The sequence below is a fragment of the Dreissena polymorpha genome, chromosome 11 (genome assembly GCF_020536995.1).
Source record: "Dreissena polymorpha isolate Duluth1 chromosome 11, UMN_Dpol_1.0, whole genome shotgun sequence".
Taxonomy (NCBI): domain Eukaryota; kingdom Metazoa; phylum Mollusca; class Bivalvia; order Myida; family Dreissenidae; genus Dreissena; species Dreissena polymorpha.
In genome coordinates this window covers 65,675,501-65,691,009 of record NC_068365.1, presented here as the reverse complement: position 1 = coordinate 65,691,009, position 15,509 = coordinate 65,675,501, and the positions used below count along the sequence as shown (strand labels likewise).

General features: G+C 34.9%; 2 protein-coding genes and 1 long non-coding RNA gene across 5 annotated transcripts in view; 1 reads left to right on the top strand and 2 right to left on the bottom strand.

Annotated features, from left to right (window-relative positions):
• Positions 1-15,509, bottom strand: part of LOC127851070 (N-acylglucosamine 2-epimerase-like) — a 36,992-nt gene that overhangs the window by 8,805 nt on the left and 12,678 nt on the right. The gene's annotated exons all lie outside the window — the stretch shown is intronic.
• Positions 1-15,509, bottom strand: part of LOC127851074 (N-acylglucosamine 2-epimerase-like) — a 33,303-nt gene that overhangs the window by 5,123 nt on the left and 12,671 nt on the right. The window lies entirely within an intron of this gene.
• On the top strand, positions 1,669-5,255 carry LOC127851075 (uncharacterized). The gene is made up of 3 exons (XR_008035646.1): positions 1,669-1,808; positions 2,598-2,778; positions 3,391-5,255. It is a non-coding gene; the product is annotated as an uncharacterized LOC127851075 (long non-coding RNA).

Sequence of the window (15,509 nt, the reverse complement as noted above, 5' to 3'; positions counted from 1 at the left end):
ACAATGCATTATAAAATCCAAAGTGAAAAAGATAAGGTATTATAAACAAATTGCTAACTAACGTTGCAATATAGCCATTTTAATCGTTTACATAATTTGCTGTATGTAAACAAATATATACTGCTTGAAAAGCGCTTTGACAGTTTTTTTAATACTTATTCATATAATTAATAATAAAAGGATGTCCAATGTGAAATAATGGACTCAAACTTATTGGTGGATAATAACAAAACATCTTTAGAATTTGCGACTACTACTCAAAACGGTTCAAATCAACGGAACATTTGCAATGTCCATAACAAATGTTACATTACCATAAAAATGTATGCACATATATGTAGTGTAACACGTATATGTCGTACGCCTTATAAATGCATAAATAATTTTGATATTGACAATTATACAATAATACAATACTTTCAAAACGTGAGCTTGTACGAGTGTGCATAATACATGTATTTTATTTCGTTAACGTTCCCACATCATAATTGTACGTACTTTTCATGTACGAGTGTGCATAATAAATGTATTTTATTTCGTTAACGTTTCCACATCATAATTGTACGTACTTTTCTTTATAGTCATGGTACTCTTCACTACCCATCATAGGACAACTTAATTTAACGGTAACTTATGTTTCATGTCTGCTTTATAAACAAAATACTTACATATATAACAAAAGCATAATTTACATATACATTTGATGTTTGTCTATTACTAATAGACTGTTGTATCATAACTGATCCATCTTTGTATTATGTATTATGTAATATTATGTACTATATATATTTTCCGTCAAACGACGTTACGTTATTGTATGACGTTGACGTCACTTACTTTGTATTTGTTTATATTAATGTGCTACTGATGAAGGCTATGACCGAAAAATGTTTAGTACCTAAGACATTTTAATAAACAGTGACGTGTTTGTACGATTTATTTAATTTTATTAATGTCTGCTTTGGGATTTAAGTTTTCATAAGTGTTAATCAATGATCGTATTGCCTATTTCGTATTAATTTGATATTTTAGATTGCTTTGTGATGTCAGTGCCTTCCGTTAAATATTTTATTAAAAAACTTTGTTTTCGGGAATTCAATATTGTTTTAAAGAACAATATGGACATTGAGCGCTTTGATACTAACAATCATCGTATAGCGTTGTAAGAAACGAGAAATCTAGATTCCCAACCACCAAGAGCTCGCACCAATAGCGTCCAAATATTAAAGCCGCGTTTAAGGAACAAATGTCCCGACTTAATTGACCCGGAGTCTCGTCGACTTGACCTTAGATCTTTTGTATCTGATCTTAAGTCTTGTGTTTTAAGGCAATAGCAAGCGGTCAATAAAGTATTGATCAGACCCGAAGTTATGGCTTGAGCGTTGATTTATCGTAACCAATTGGTCCCTAATCACATAGCCTGGAAACTTTATTAGAATATATATTAATATTTGTTTTATTTTTTGTTTCATATGTGTTGCTCATATTTCTTGAAACCCGGAGCTCGAGCTATACATTACATGTACATTAGGACGGACAAATACTAATTATAGTTTATAGAGAAAAACATAACTAAAATATTAATTTTGGGGTCTTTGATCATAATGTGAATGATTTATTTTCATATGCTTCATATTCAAGTTGAATGTGTCTGTTTGCTTTGTATCACAGAATGTATCGTTCACCAAATCGACAATCGCCCATCTCTTCTAGTTCGATTCCTGTCAATATAGCATGAGTGTTGCATAATTACACATAATCGCGTCACCTTTACTTTATAGCATATTGTTATTTGGATAAAATATAAGGTATGTATTTGTACAAATGTGATTGTTTAATTGAAGTAGAGTAATTTAAAGCAGAAACGAAGCGGTGAACTGCTAAACTGTTAATTATGAAATCGAAAGTAGAAGTATGCAATGTATGTACATGTTACACACTGTGGAAATAAAAACGGTGTATATGTAGTCTTAAAATTCATTCTCAAGCAAGTAAGCCAAAATAAAATAATTCTCAAAATCGTACATCGTAAAATAATGATGTGACAAGTAGAACGCATTATCTTACAAGTCTTAAAGACCGACCGGCTTGCAACATTGTGCTCATGAATATTCATAGGAGCCATATTATTTGTATAATGAATGTTATATTTTTTTGGTAAAATCCCACCGAGAATCATGAAATTGAAATTAAATTAAATTATATAGCGTTGAACCACACCAAGTTTTTTTTAACGCAGCATTTTTCAAACTTAAACATTTTAGTTATTAGTAAATATTTTTATGTAAAAATGGTAATGCGATCATTCGATTACAGTATGTGTTTGCAAACGATTAAATCATTCATCCTTGACGATCGGATGCTTCAGCAAGTGGGGAAGATATCCTGTGATGTGCCGATTGCGCTGTTGCGCTCCGGAAATTTTATACGAGAAATATTGATTTTTAGAAACACACTATAATAACAAGTTATGAATGCAATGACTTTTTGTAACGACACTAGTGAAACAAACATTCGACAAATCACCAAAAGCAAAACTGTTTAGTCAAGTTTATAAACTTATGCGCGCATACAGTTCTTGTTATTGTTTCTTCTAGGATGGCAAAATGTATGAGGCTTTAACTGAGAGCGTGCGTCTCCCTACTCGGTCAACGGAATAAACATTTGCAGAATGCTTAAACTAGCCTTTCAAAGGAAATTGCTGTTTACCATTAACAGTGATGGCGCCATAGTATATAATGGCATAGATCCTCGGAGCTCATCCTACGTAATGACAAAGTATGTATTAACTGTATTGTGCATTCAACGATAAAAGTATGTGTAGCACAGGTACATATAACAGGAACAATATGAAGTTAAAATGCTATATGTTTGAGATAATATTTAATATTTAAATACTATTAAAGCATAATGGGATTTATAGTAAATTACTTCATCGCACGTGTGGATGTGGACACTACTCTACATTGAAACAAAAGTAACAATAAGATGAAGGGGACAAACCATTTTATGGTGTGCGTAAAGAAACTCATTTTCCTTTCTGGTAAAGTAAACCTATTTCAAATTGAAGAAAATACTGGATTCATGCATACATTATCAATTTGATACAATTGAAAAACACGATCAGCTTTGATGTCATAGATGCTGCGTACTCGCAATTATGATTGAGTCGTCAATCAAGACATGTCGCTGACATACGCAAATATTTAAATATGTAATAGAAATATAAGTATAAGTAAGCTCCATTACAATTAAACAATTTAGACGGAGAAAAATAAGATTATTCGAGATGCCGTTGAAATTCGTACATTCGCACATGTTTCCTTATGTCTTATGTGGAGAAAACATTCTGTTACACTGGAAGCTCTTATTATATTTTCTTTATTTCAGAATCGATTGTACCAAAATAACCACACAGTTGAAAGATAAGGGCATCACGATGGCTGACATTGACACCAACGATAAATTCTGGGGAACAGTGACGGTGGACTAATTGGATAAAACAATGTGTTAAATTTGTTGAAAAAGCCTGAACAATATTTCAAAAAGCAATCACATATATACTTTTATCAGATAAAAGAACAATTAAAAAATGGGTAAATATTGAACTTAACCTTTCTAGGGAACATACAAAGTAATCATTTAAAAGAAAGTGGGAAACCTTCGCTGAAAATGACTTGTAATGACTTATTATAGAGAAGTATGAGATGAGACTAAGCATGAATGCTTGTCGTGGCTTTGGATGAGTTTTTGTCGAGTGTATGGGCTTAAGCGCGTGCTTTAGTACGTCGAAGATTGTCCGTAATTCAATTTCGCCATTAAAGGGGTCTTTTCACGCTTTGGTAAATTGACAAAATTGAAAAAAGTTGTTTCAGATTCGCAAATTTTCGTTTTAGTTATGATATTTGTGAGGAAACAGTAATACTGAACATTTACCATGGTCTAATATAGCCATTATATGCATCTTTTGACGATTTTAAAACCTAAAAATTATAAAGCGAAACGATTGAATAATTTGGAGAGTTCTGTTTTTGTCGTTAAATTTTGTGAAACTACGAAGACTGCTTATATAATGTATAAAATACTTCGAGTGTATGTACTCGGCGGAATAGCTCAGTAGGCTAAAGCGTTTTTACTTCAGGACTCTGGCAGGACTCCAGGGGTCACTGGTTCGAAACCTGGTCCGGGCAATGTTCTTTTCCTTTCTTTAATTTTATTTTTGATTTTTTACTGGAGCTTTTACGATCCAATGTTTACATTTATCGATATAAAGCATTTAATGAATAAGTTAAAAATGCCAAAATCTGTGAAAAGGCTCCTTTAACCATGCGATTTCTAAACAACTTACTTCAAGTGTTATAATGAGATGTTTTATCGCGTGTAAAACTCTACCTCAATAATTATGGTCACTCTTACAGTTCGAAGGTTAAATTTGTACCACAGTCAATGACCAATTGGCATGTGCTGTGTGTTGCGCGTATCATTTATTAACCTTCCTCCAAAGTCAAGGTCACTCTGAGAGTTTACGTGTTGAATTCGGGCATAGTATAGCTTTTCCAGACTGAAAATTCGTCATTAAATATATAAGCTCACATCACCATGTAGTGTTAAGGGGATCTGTTGGGATATGAATATGTGTGACAAAGGTCCAAAGTCGTGCCTATCTTAAGAATCGTCTACAGAATTGTCTTTTAAGCTTGAAAGTTTGAGCGCCATCGATAGAGAAGTTAACGAAAAGTTGAAAACACAAGCTTCGGGACGCCGAATTAGATAAATGACCAAACTCCTCAAAAACTCCTCACATCCAAGATTTCTTTCTTAACGACCATCTACACGTAATGGTTATTCAACGGTGAACATTTTAGATTTTTCCACCTGTCAGTTATAGAGGAGTTGAAACCCGTGCTTCCGGTCGCAAAGACGTAAGAACGGTCGAACGTACGGAAATTCGTTCGGACGAACGGACAAGTGCAAAACCAATGCCTCGCACTCAGTGGGACAGAAATAAATAACTCAAAAACATCAATTGTGCAATAGTGCTTTAAATATGACTGTGTTTCATAGGGCTGTAACGATACATTCGAATATTCGAATACGGCGGTGGACGAACAGTATTCGTTATTCGCCACCTCCCGAACCGAATATTTGACGAATACAAACAACGTGGTTTCGAGTTTGAAAGTTTATGTTTACCCGGTAATCATCTTATCTTACCATACAAATGAATGTTCATACAATAAACCCCTATATTTAAATGTTTTTCTCCTTATTCGGGCGTTTTTTTCATCATGTTTACCCCACCCTCTATGTTACACAGTGAAATTATCAACAAATATGGCGGGCACTGGATGAATATTTACGACATTGAATTTAAAACTCTTTCGATGGTTGTTAAATGCTGTATCGTTTTTTTTTCCTTCTTTGGACGGGTCCGGTAAACGGACCCGTTCTCAATGACTTACAGAGCCGTTCCCAAAATGAACCGGACCCGTCCCAAATTCCCAATTTCCGAAAACAATACAAAAATCGCAATCAAAATAGAGTAAACAATCCCCGCAAACGCAATCAGCTTATATGGCCTTTAATAAAGAGATAAGCGAACTTCATTTCGCCTTCATTTTAAAGTAAATCCACAAACAATACCTGTAAAGCGACCTCCAATCAAATTCCAGCAAACGCAACATATTTCCTCACACTGGATTAAAATACAAATGAATAATCCAATCATGTCAAATCTCCGACTGTTTTCACACATTGCATTCTCTATGGAGCAAATGAATTAATGCTGTATTTGACAGTACTGCATGTTGCCGGTAACGTAGTATTGATCAATGCCTTTTGGCAATTTGCCACCTGCTGAGAGTGTTACAAGGTTACAGTTTTAACTACTAGAAATCGGCCCCAACATCAAAGACCTTTGATGTCTACCGACAGCATTGACTGCTTGCAGATTATTTTGAGGGATCGGTTTAATTGATGTCATTTGGGAATAATGTGGCGAGTGTCAATTTTTTTTGAAGATATGTTTTGTTGTGTCTTCTGTAATTTGATAAAAATATCCCCCCTCCAATTTTAATTTTATTTTTTATTTTACTTGTGGGATGGATGGGTAGTGTATGTAAATACAATTTCTATTACGCACTTTCACGCACAATAAATGTCGTAAGAGGGTTGTTTAATGTGCTGTTTACTTCATACTTGTGTGTTGATTCATAATCATCAATGCACATCTTGTATTCCAAATGGCATGGGTACCGGACCCGTTCCCAAATGGGTGAAAAAAAATCACTGTTTAATGTTTATCTAGGTTAATACGGATGATTTGATGCACAAACATACAAACAAAGGGTTAGCAGATGGAATTTCTTTTTTGTTCATCTTTATGACAATGATTGTGCAACTTATCAACTAAAAAAATGTAAATGGGTATTGTCACTTATGTGTCAACAGTTGACTCTTAATTGTTCTACACAAAGATTTAATTGGTACTTGTCATGTTTTTTTCAAGTTTTAAAACTGTGTTTAAAGTTTTAGCAGTGCTAGTCCGTGTTTTGTTATTTCACAGTGTTATGTTTCATTTTTTTCGGTATGTAATGATACTCAATTAATCAAAATGACAGATACTCATAGTTGCATACTATATAATGTCATGTCAAGTTGTATGTATTACTAATGTTCATTTAAATTCATATTCGCGAATAAATATTCGTATTCGCCACCCTGTATTCGTGATACGTATCGTATTCGTCACCTAGTGTATTCGTTACAGCCCTAGTGTTTCATAAACATACATGCACACTTTTAGTTATGCCCCGGATCGAATGATCGGGGGTATATTATTGTTGGCCTGTATGTCTGTCAGTCTGTCTGTCTGTCATTCTGTCTGTCATTCATTCTGTCCCAAAACATTAACCTTGGTCAAATCTTTTGCAAAATTGAAGATAGCAACTTTGGCATGGATGTGTATCTCATGGAGCTGAACATTTTGAGTTGTGAAAAGTAAATGTCAAGGTCATCATTCAAGGTCAAAAGTCATCCTTCAAGGTCAAAGGTCAAATATATGGATTCAAGTAGGGGGGATTATGTTTCACAAATACATCTCTTATTTTATTTTAAAACAATAAATAATTTAAACATGTTAAAAAATGGACGAATATGTTAAAAAAAAGAGAAAATGACATACAGGCACACACAAGATGACACCAAGACTGATTTTTTTTAACAATAGAACAGAACATATGTGACTATGACCATATGGGTCGTAAAATGCCGTCCAAGATTAGTCTGTGAAGTCCGCACAGGCTAATCAGGCACGTCAATTTCCGCTTTTATGATATTTTTCGTTAAGAGAGAGTATATTCTTAGCAATAAAATCCAGTTTAGGCTGAAAGTGTCGTCCCTGATTAGTTTGTGCGAACTGCACAGGCTAATATAGGACGACACTTAACGCGCATGCATTAAACCAATATATACTATTCACAGAGCACGGTCCATATGTAGTAACAAAAACCTGTACAAAAGGTGGTTTATTTATTATTATTGCATAAACTCTATCTATAATGCCCTTTGGCGAGGTGCAGAAACTTGGCAAAACAAGGGCTTGAACGCGAGAAATAGTGTATTAACAATGCGATTCACGTGCCGTTCAAGCCCTGTAATGTGTATTCATATCCATGATCTGGTCCACGCGCAGTTACTTCCCTTCTCCAGCCTTCGACGACTTTCCATGCATAAATGGGGAGCTGAATAAGCACCAGATTCCTCATGCATGCAAGTATAATGACTATTTCAATCCACTTTTAAAGTTATACCATCTGCACTCTCTTGACGACAGCTTTATTTTATTGGCAACGTCAACGAAGTTAAGGTTATTTACAAAACACTTACAAAAGACTATGCTGTAAATGTAAGTGTTAATGTTCCTACAACGTTCCTGCTGTAAATTCCAAAATAATTTCTCATTTCTAACTTTGCGCGGCTGCATTTCAACTGTGCATTAATCCATTGTTTAAACACATTTTAATCGAAAACTGCCAATCCGAAGGTAAAACCTCGTAATTTCGGATGATGACCGAGTGAGGCATATGTAAAACACAACCTTGGACTGTATTGAAATAATCGAATTATTTTGTCGATGTCGAATGAACAAAACATATTGTTTTCAATGTTATTTAAAATTATTTTGGTATGTGTGATTTGTTTATGCAATAATAGCGAAAATACACATTTTCTCGGACATGATAATCTACGGGCGCTCTCAAAATCCGTTCGGATTTTTCGAGCGCCTGCAGATGATCATGCCCTCGAAAACGTATTATCCCTATAAAGAAACAGGTGATAAACATGTGAATAAATGAGTGAGCTAACAGAGTAGTTAACATTGGGTAGAGTTTATAATCATTATAATAATTCTATGGTATATTACGTTTAACCAATCAACAAAATATATACATTGTAACACAATAATAACACTATGCGTACACTTCAGTTGTTTACATTATTCTAACCATAAAGCTAGAAATACTTACTAAAATAAAGGTTTAAACTCAAATAGAATCTTTCTCTAAGCGGCAATGAAATAGATTATCTCTTTTCTAGATACCGTTTTTGTTCGAAGACATTACTTAATTTATGTGTTTATGCCTTTAAGAAATAGAATATTAAAAAATACATACACAGAAGATATTCTTTCAAAATTATAGATATTCATAAAGTAATAAAACGTCGTTTATGACGACAGTATGTACAACGTCATTTAAGATTGCAAAACATTGATACATTATTATTCTACATGCGGTGTTAAAAGACATTCACATGTAGTGAGACTATATATTTCCCGCAATATTGATGAAAGCGTCATGCAGGCACGTTAGTAAAAAACAGAAAACTATAAATATTCGACCTAAATGTAAAATAAATGAGCGTATAAAACATCAACAGCGTTATAAAGCGAAGAATAACGGTTTAAAACACTTTTTCCCGAAGAAACAACATCAAGTATCCGATTGGTTGAGATCGCATAGTTCTGATCGGTAACGGTTAACTGTACGACCCCGGAAGTGGCTTCTTCCTAGGTAGCTCGCCTCCGAATTCAAGCTCCTCCTCCATGCGCATTTGCTTCCGGTGTGTTGCGTCAAAGTAAGTGTCGTCGTTAGGACGCCGTCCCGTCGACTTGTCTATCGGATGCCGTCTTGTCGTTCCTGTCGGCTTGTCGTCGGCGTCGTCGGTAGACATCATGATGATGTTGCGGCCGACACACATGAGGATGCCGGCGAGTATATTGATGATCATTCCTAAGACTGCCAGAGCGTAAGACCAACTAAGGGCGTAACCAAGCCTCTTGATTGCCACTGCGTACATGGCTATGCCAATAATCGCCAGGAAACCTAGAAAATAATTTACAAAATCTTGTCAGTCTTGATAACTTTTAGAAAAAATGTGAGGGCGTAACTAAGCCTCTTAATTGCCACTGCATACATGGCTAGACCACTAAACGCAAGGAAACCTAGGAAATAACTTTAAAAAAACTTTGCCACTGCGTACATGGCTATACCAATAATCGCTAGGAAATCATCAAAAATACTTGCCAGTCTAGATATATGTTAGAGAAAATGCGATAGTTATAGACTGGCATCCAATTTAGATTCAAATATTCACAATGAACGAGCAGAGAGCTCAACCGCGTCCATTGATAAACACCGCGTTCACTGTAGGTCAAATGAAAGCCACGAAACATATCATATATATCAGTACAGCGTGATGACCTTAAGTTGATTTCAAAAACGCATTTAAGTGCACTTCTACAGCTTTGGGAGTATGTAAGTATGTGGGTAGTCACATTGTACAACTTTGATCATGCATTAACGTGTTTGTATGAACACGCACATGATACAAGACAAACAAATGTTCGAACTGACCGTTTCAATGTAGTGACCCCTGTCTTAATTACGTACATGAATATATTTGGTAGTTGTTTTCCGGCTAAACATAATCTATCATTATCTATCGAAATACACATAGCTATACCTGCAACAAAGGCGGTGATAACTGCGCCTGTAGCGAGCCGCTTCTCCCGATAGAGACCGCAAAGAAAGAAATCAGAGAGCGACGTGAAGACGTAGAAGCCAATCAACGCAAATAAGTTTAGAACAGCGCTTGCTATGACAACACCTTTTTTCTGAATGAAACAAAATACGTGGGCGTAGAAAATATGAACTTACGTTGTGTGTCAATCACGTTTTTCTATTCATAACAGTTATCAGTTCAACCCACTAGCGTTCACGGCACTACTGGCTATGATTTTACCTGTATGTGCAGGAAATACAACCTTCTGTAAACGAGATAAAATGGTAATGTGTGTATTGTTATTGGAAAGAGATAAAGATTAAAGCAAATACGTTTAGACCAGTTCTTGCAATAGCGATAAAATTTCTAAAGGACTCACAAATCAAACGATTGTCAAGTTAAAATTTTGTTTTGTTTTTATCATGTCTAATAAATTGTTTAAGTTTATTTTTGTTTATCATTTCAACAAAATCGATGACATAGATGACATGCAACTCTATTTTAACGGAACTGAAATAAAGAAGAACAATACTAATGAATATAAGAACATGTGAGGTTTATATGTCTAGAAACTACAAGGAATCAAATGATATAAAACTGCATTCTTCGAATAATATCAAACCTCAGTCAATTAAATTGTTTGTAAGCACATCTTCAGAAAACCTGATGTTCACGTAAGCCGTATATCAAAATATTTGGACAAAGTATAAATTGGGCTAGACAGATAACAATTATGCAGTTAATAGGAAATCCCAGTTCCTTTGTTTTAATCACCGTGATGTTGGTTTTGCTATTGATTGTGCAACTGTATAGATCAGCCCATAGACGTTTATAAAACATTGGCAATGCTGAAACCTATCTCTAAATAAAGGCAAGATACACTTAATGATGATGTTCATCGTGTATATGTATCAGACAACCGCGGTCAGAGTGGCGATGCCATTGAGGACAGCGGTCTCAGATAATGCATGCACGTTATTGTAATACTATCTGTGTAAGTGTTCGCATCCTGTGTTCCGTTACTAAACTGAGCTAATGGCATTTATCATCATATCTATAAAGGTATTTAATAATAAAGCGCCTTTATCATTTATTTATTAATGAGACACAATATTTTGTTATAAATTATAAACTAACCAAGCACCATAGTCTTTCTTACTGTACCATACGGATTGGCCTGAAAATGGTAATAAGTATCATAGCAAGTCTCGTTTATCGTCGGGCACGCCATGAAGAGGCCAGCATGCGTGACGTAGCCGTCGTCCGTCCGTTCCGCCCAGAGGAAAGACGCCACGGCGGTGGTGTAGAAGACAAGCGCCAAAAGGTTGACGACAGTTGCGACGACACTCGAATTAATCTTTTTACACATATTTTTAAAGTTTTTTTCTGATTATTCCGGTTCGAGGTTTAAGGCTTACTATCTCCTAATTTAAAATCTGTAAAAAGCCAATGTGAGAATCGTTTTGGGATTCGAAGTAAAATACAAGTAATTATTTTCGATTACATTTCTAGCAATATGTATACACTATCAAGCATTTATAGGAAAAAGGAGTATTTGTGAATCATACAAAATAATAGTATAAATGGTTAATAGTTCCTTTAAAGATCATTTATGATGTAATGTTACGATACCGCAAATAGCGCGTTGTACTTAACATGTTAAAATTTGTACTTATTTAATTAACAATTTAAATCAAATGTGCAAATACAATGTACTGTACCTCCTAATCCACCTCACATTCAGCTCTCACTTTAAATATGTCTAAATATTTACCATACTAAATGCAATTCTCAACTTTTTATTATGGCCTCTTAATTATTTAGAACATTTATCGACTGTCATTAACATGTCACTAATAATTAGAAAAGATCTGTCAAACAGACCCCTTGCAAAATCTAACATGAACAGTCAAAAAAGTTTTAAATTTCAAATTTTCGTTCTAATTCATTAGGTTTACACTGGTTCGTTATTGTTAATCGTATTCGGATAATTATCTACAGTGATATATTTAAGCTTGTTATTCATATACACAATTTATATTATGGAAAGGAACGCATTATGCAATATTAATGGAAACTTCGATTATGAGACTCCAATATTCATAAAAAATAGAGTCTTGAAAAACGAATATTTCGATGGAAGTGGTGAACTGTTGGACAGAAAAAGTTGTAGTTACATTAATTTGAAGCGGGTGACATCTTGTAAATTTCTAATCCTGTATCCTTTTAATGTTTTAAGAGTTATCAACAGGAAAAGTATTGGTATGTAGTCGGATTAACTTTTGTGTTTCTATTGCTTGATTTTTTTGTATTTGATTTTGGCTTTTTAATTCAGCCTCAGTGCAATTGTTAAATTGGTTATATTGGTTATCAGGGTGAAGGATCACGTGACTTTTTGGGGTTGACACTTGAACGTTATTGAAACAAGTTTTCTTAAACATTTCAACTAGTGCATAAAACATAGTTTTAGGCTGCATTTGGCAATGTGAAATATATCAAAATTGTTTTATTTAAAACGCCTGTTTTCTTGGCCAAATATTCGATGTTTAACGCATTATGTACATGGTTCACGAAACGTGAAATTTTGGCACCGATTTCAGATTATTCCATGATTTATTCTTAAAACTTAATATATGGAAACAAACTGCAAGAAAAAACTGTCTTATGCCTTTGAGATTTTTGCAAATGTATTACATTGACTGTACATATTTGCAAAAATAAAGTTCTTAACGGTGTGTTTACATTCTGTCCAGCTCGTGTGTAAGCCCCGTTTATCCTGCACCTTGGCTATGCAAAACATTTAATGTCAGAACGAGACAGAAATGAACTTCCTTTCGCTATCTACTAACATAACATTGTTTCAGTATACGACAGGCCTAGAGAGCAAGATTGAGAGCACGAGCGCGCTGTTCTCAAGAGGACTAACACTCTGTAAGTTGTTGTCCCTTGTTTCATGGTTTTAAGCTAATGTCCATATTATTTTTAGTTTGTATATATGATTCCATGATCATGTTGAATATTTATTGTTTTCATGTTAAAATTATGGGTTCGGCATTTAAGGTCAAACATGTCAATTATGATTATTGTAATAATGTAACACATATAGTATGTGCATGTTTCTAGTACAATATGTATCACTGCTTACGTTGGGAGTTTGAATTTATATTATGTTTTATTATTTGTTATTTTAGGACGGAAACCGAAGCCCTCATTGTGCTATACAGGTAATATGTACATGAATTATGAGATATTTGAATCATGATGAAGTGAATGACTTGATAAAAGTTTAAAAACTAACGTCATGTAATAAAGGAATGTCAAGTTTGACATCGTATATAAATAAAAGTGCGTGAAATACCGTTAGCTTTTTTTATTCAAAGATGCCTCGAAAAAAGCGAAACCAACAGCATCACACAACATGGAAGGAGAGGAATGCTGACAAAACAGCCACAAATGTGTCAGTTAATTCGACAGATGAACATGAATTATCAGAGAGCCTTTCACTTGCTCTTGATTACGTAGCCATTAATGAAGAAGTAATTAAGACGGAACAGAATGTTCTCTTATGAACGTGAACTAACCCTGGTACAACAATCATTTGGGCGTAACACACGTACTTACATATTTGGAAGCCAAATAGAGGGCACTACAACCATAGGAATGATGTCTTACGTGGACCACTTACAATGTTTTGATATGTTTCGTTTGTTTATTGATTCAGAAGATCCGCCCCTCCAGCCGCATGATCACCAAGTTGTTACAAAGGTGAGCACTGGCGGTTTTGCTGCACAATACTGTGTTTTAACAATAATTGAACCATCAACAGAAGCAAGTCGTTTTATACAAATAGATCCGGATCACCTTCATGTTGATTTTGGAAGCTTTTTTCGAAGGGATCGGACGGAAACAAATGGCATGATTCCACATACAGTTATGTTCGATACTATGAACAGACATCCCGTTCTACGTAAGATGTTAAACGACACGGTCCTGCAGAAAGTATCGGGAATACAGACAGTGTGTATGCGTGTTACTGTAAAAGTCTTCCTAAGCAATGCAAGTTCGTTTTCGACAGGCCTCGCCCCGGTCACTGGCCTTCGGACGAGACGTTGAAAAAAGCCAAGGAATACGGCGTCTTTATAGTACCACAGGGACCCCCCAAAAACACCAACATATGTACCTACGATTATTTTGATTATAAATGGCGAATTAACACAAATTTAGCAGAGCGACTTTTTATGCGCAGTTTATATACAGTACATCTAAAAGCATATGTTCTGACAAAGATGTTAAGAAAAGAGTTGTTTGTGCCAGAATATGGAGACAGGCTGAGTACATTTCATTTCAAAACTGCTTTTCTTTGCAGTCGAGAACAGTCCGCCTGATGAGTGGAAGGATGATAATCTTATCAATTGTGTTAAGTACATCCTTGCAACTTTGAGGCTTTTTTTAACACGCCACAATTGTCCGAACTTTACCACAGAGAATGTCAACCTATTTGATGGGAAAATTGAAAGAAACGAATTCCATAAATTAGCGGATAAACTTACAAATGTTATTAATTCACTGCGGATGAAGATCGAAAATACAAAAATGGATAACATTGGAAAGTGGCTTCATGAGCGCATGAGTAACAATCAACGCCGCAGATATTGTACGACTGGTCCAGCACTATTCAATGATATAATCAATATGTGTCAGGAAACGACGCATTTTTTTGTACGGATTCGAATTGTTAGAAGTACCGTCAAAAACAGGAAAACTGTACTTGAACACCAATATACACAATTAGAAACTCATTATCGCGCCGCGTTGAAGAGATACGGAAAACATGATTATGCATTGCATAGCGTCATGTCTAATCTGGCTAGTTTGGTTGCTTCGGCGTATTTAGAACTGAAGGCAGAAAGACGTGAATATAATGACGATAGCATCAATTAAGCTAAACACATGTTTAAACAATCTTTAGAGTGTGATATCATCGGCCGCTACATGAGATACGCTTCCTTCCTTTTCTGTAATGAAGAATATGTTAAAGCTTGTAAATATTTTGACTTGATTGAAGAAAAGATAAAAGAAGATAAACAATCTAATCTCATTTACCAGTTATTCAAATCTATATCGGAGTCGTTAGCATTACCTATTGCACAGCAGTCATTAAAAAAGTCTTTCGAACAAAGATGGTCTGTCTTTTTGATATTTATACAACCAGAGGCGATGTGTGTTCCGGAATTTTTGCGGTGCGAAATGTACCGAGGAAATATCGGCATCTCCAATTCATCTGGTTTTCTGTTACCATTTATAGCATGTATGACTGCATTTGTGTGCAAATCGAGCCCTATCTGTACTATCTCCAGTCCCTTACATACAGGGAACTCAAACAAGAACACAAACAGTTGGAAGCTTTGATGAAGTTATCGAAATTCACTGAAATGATTAAAAAA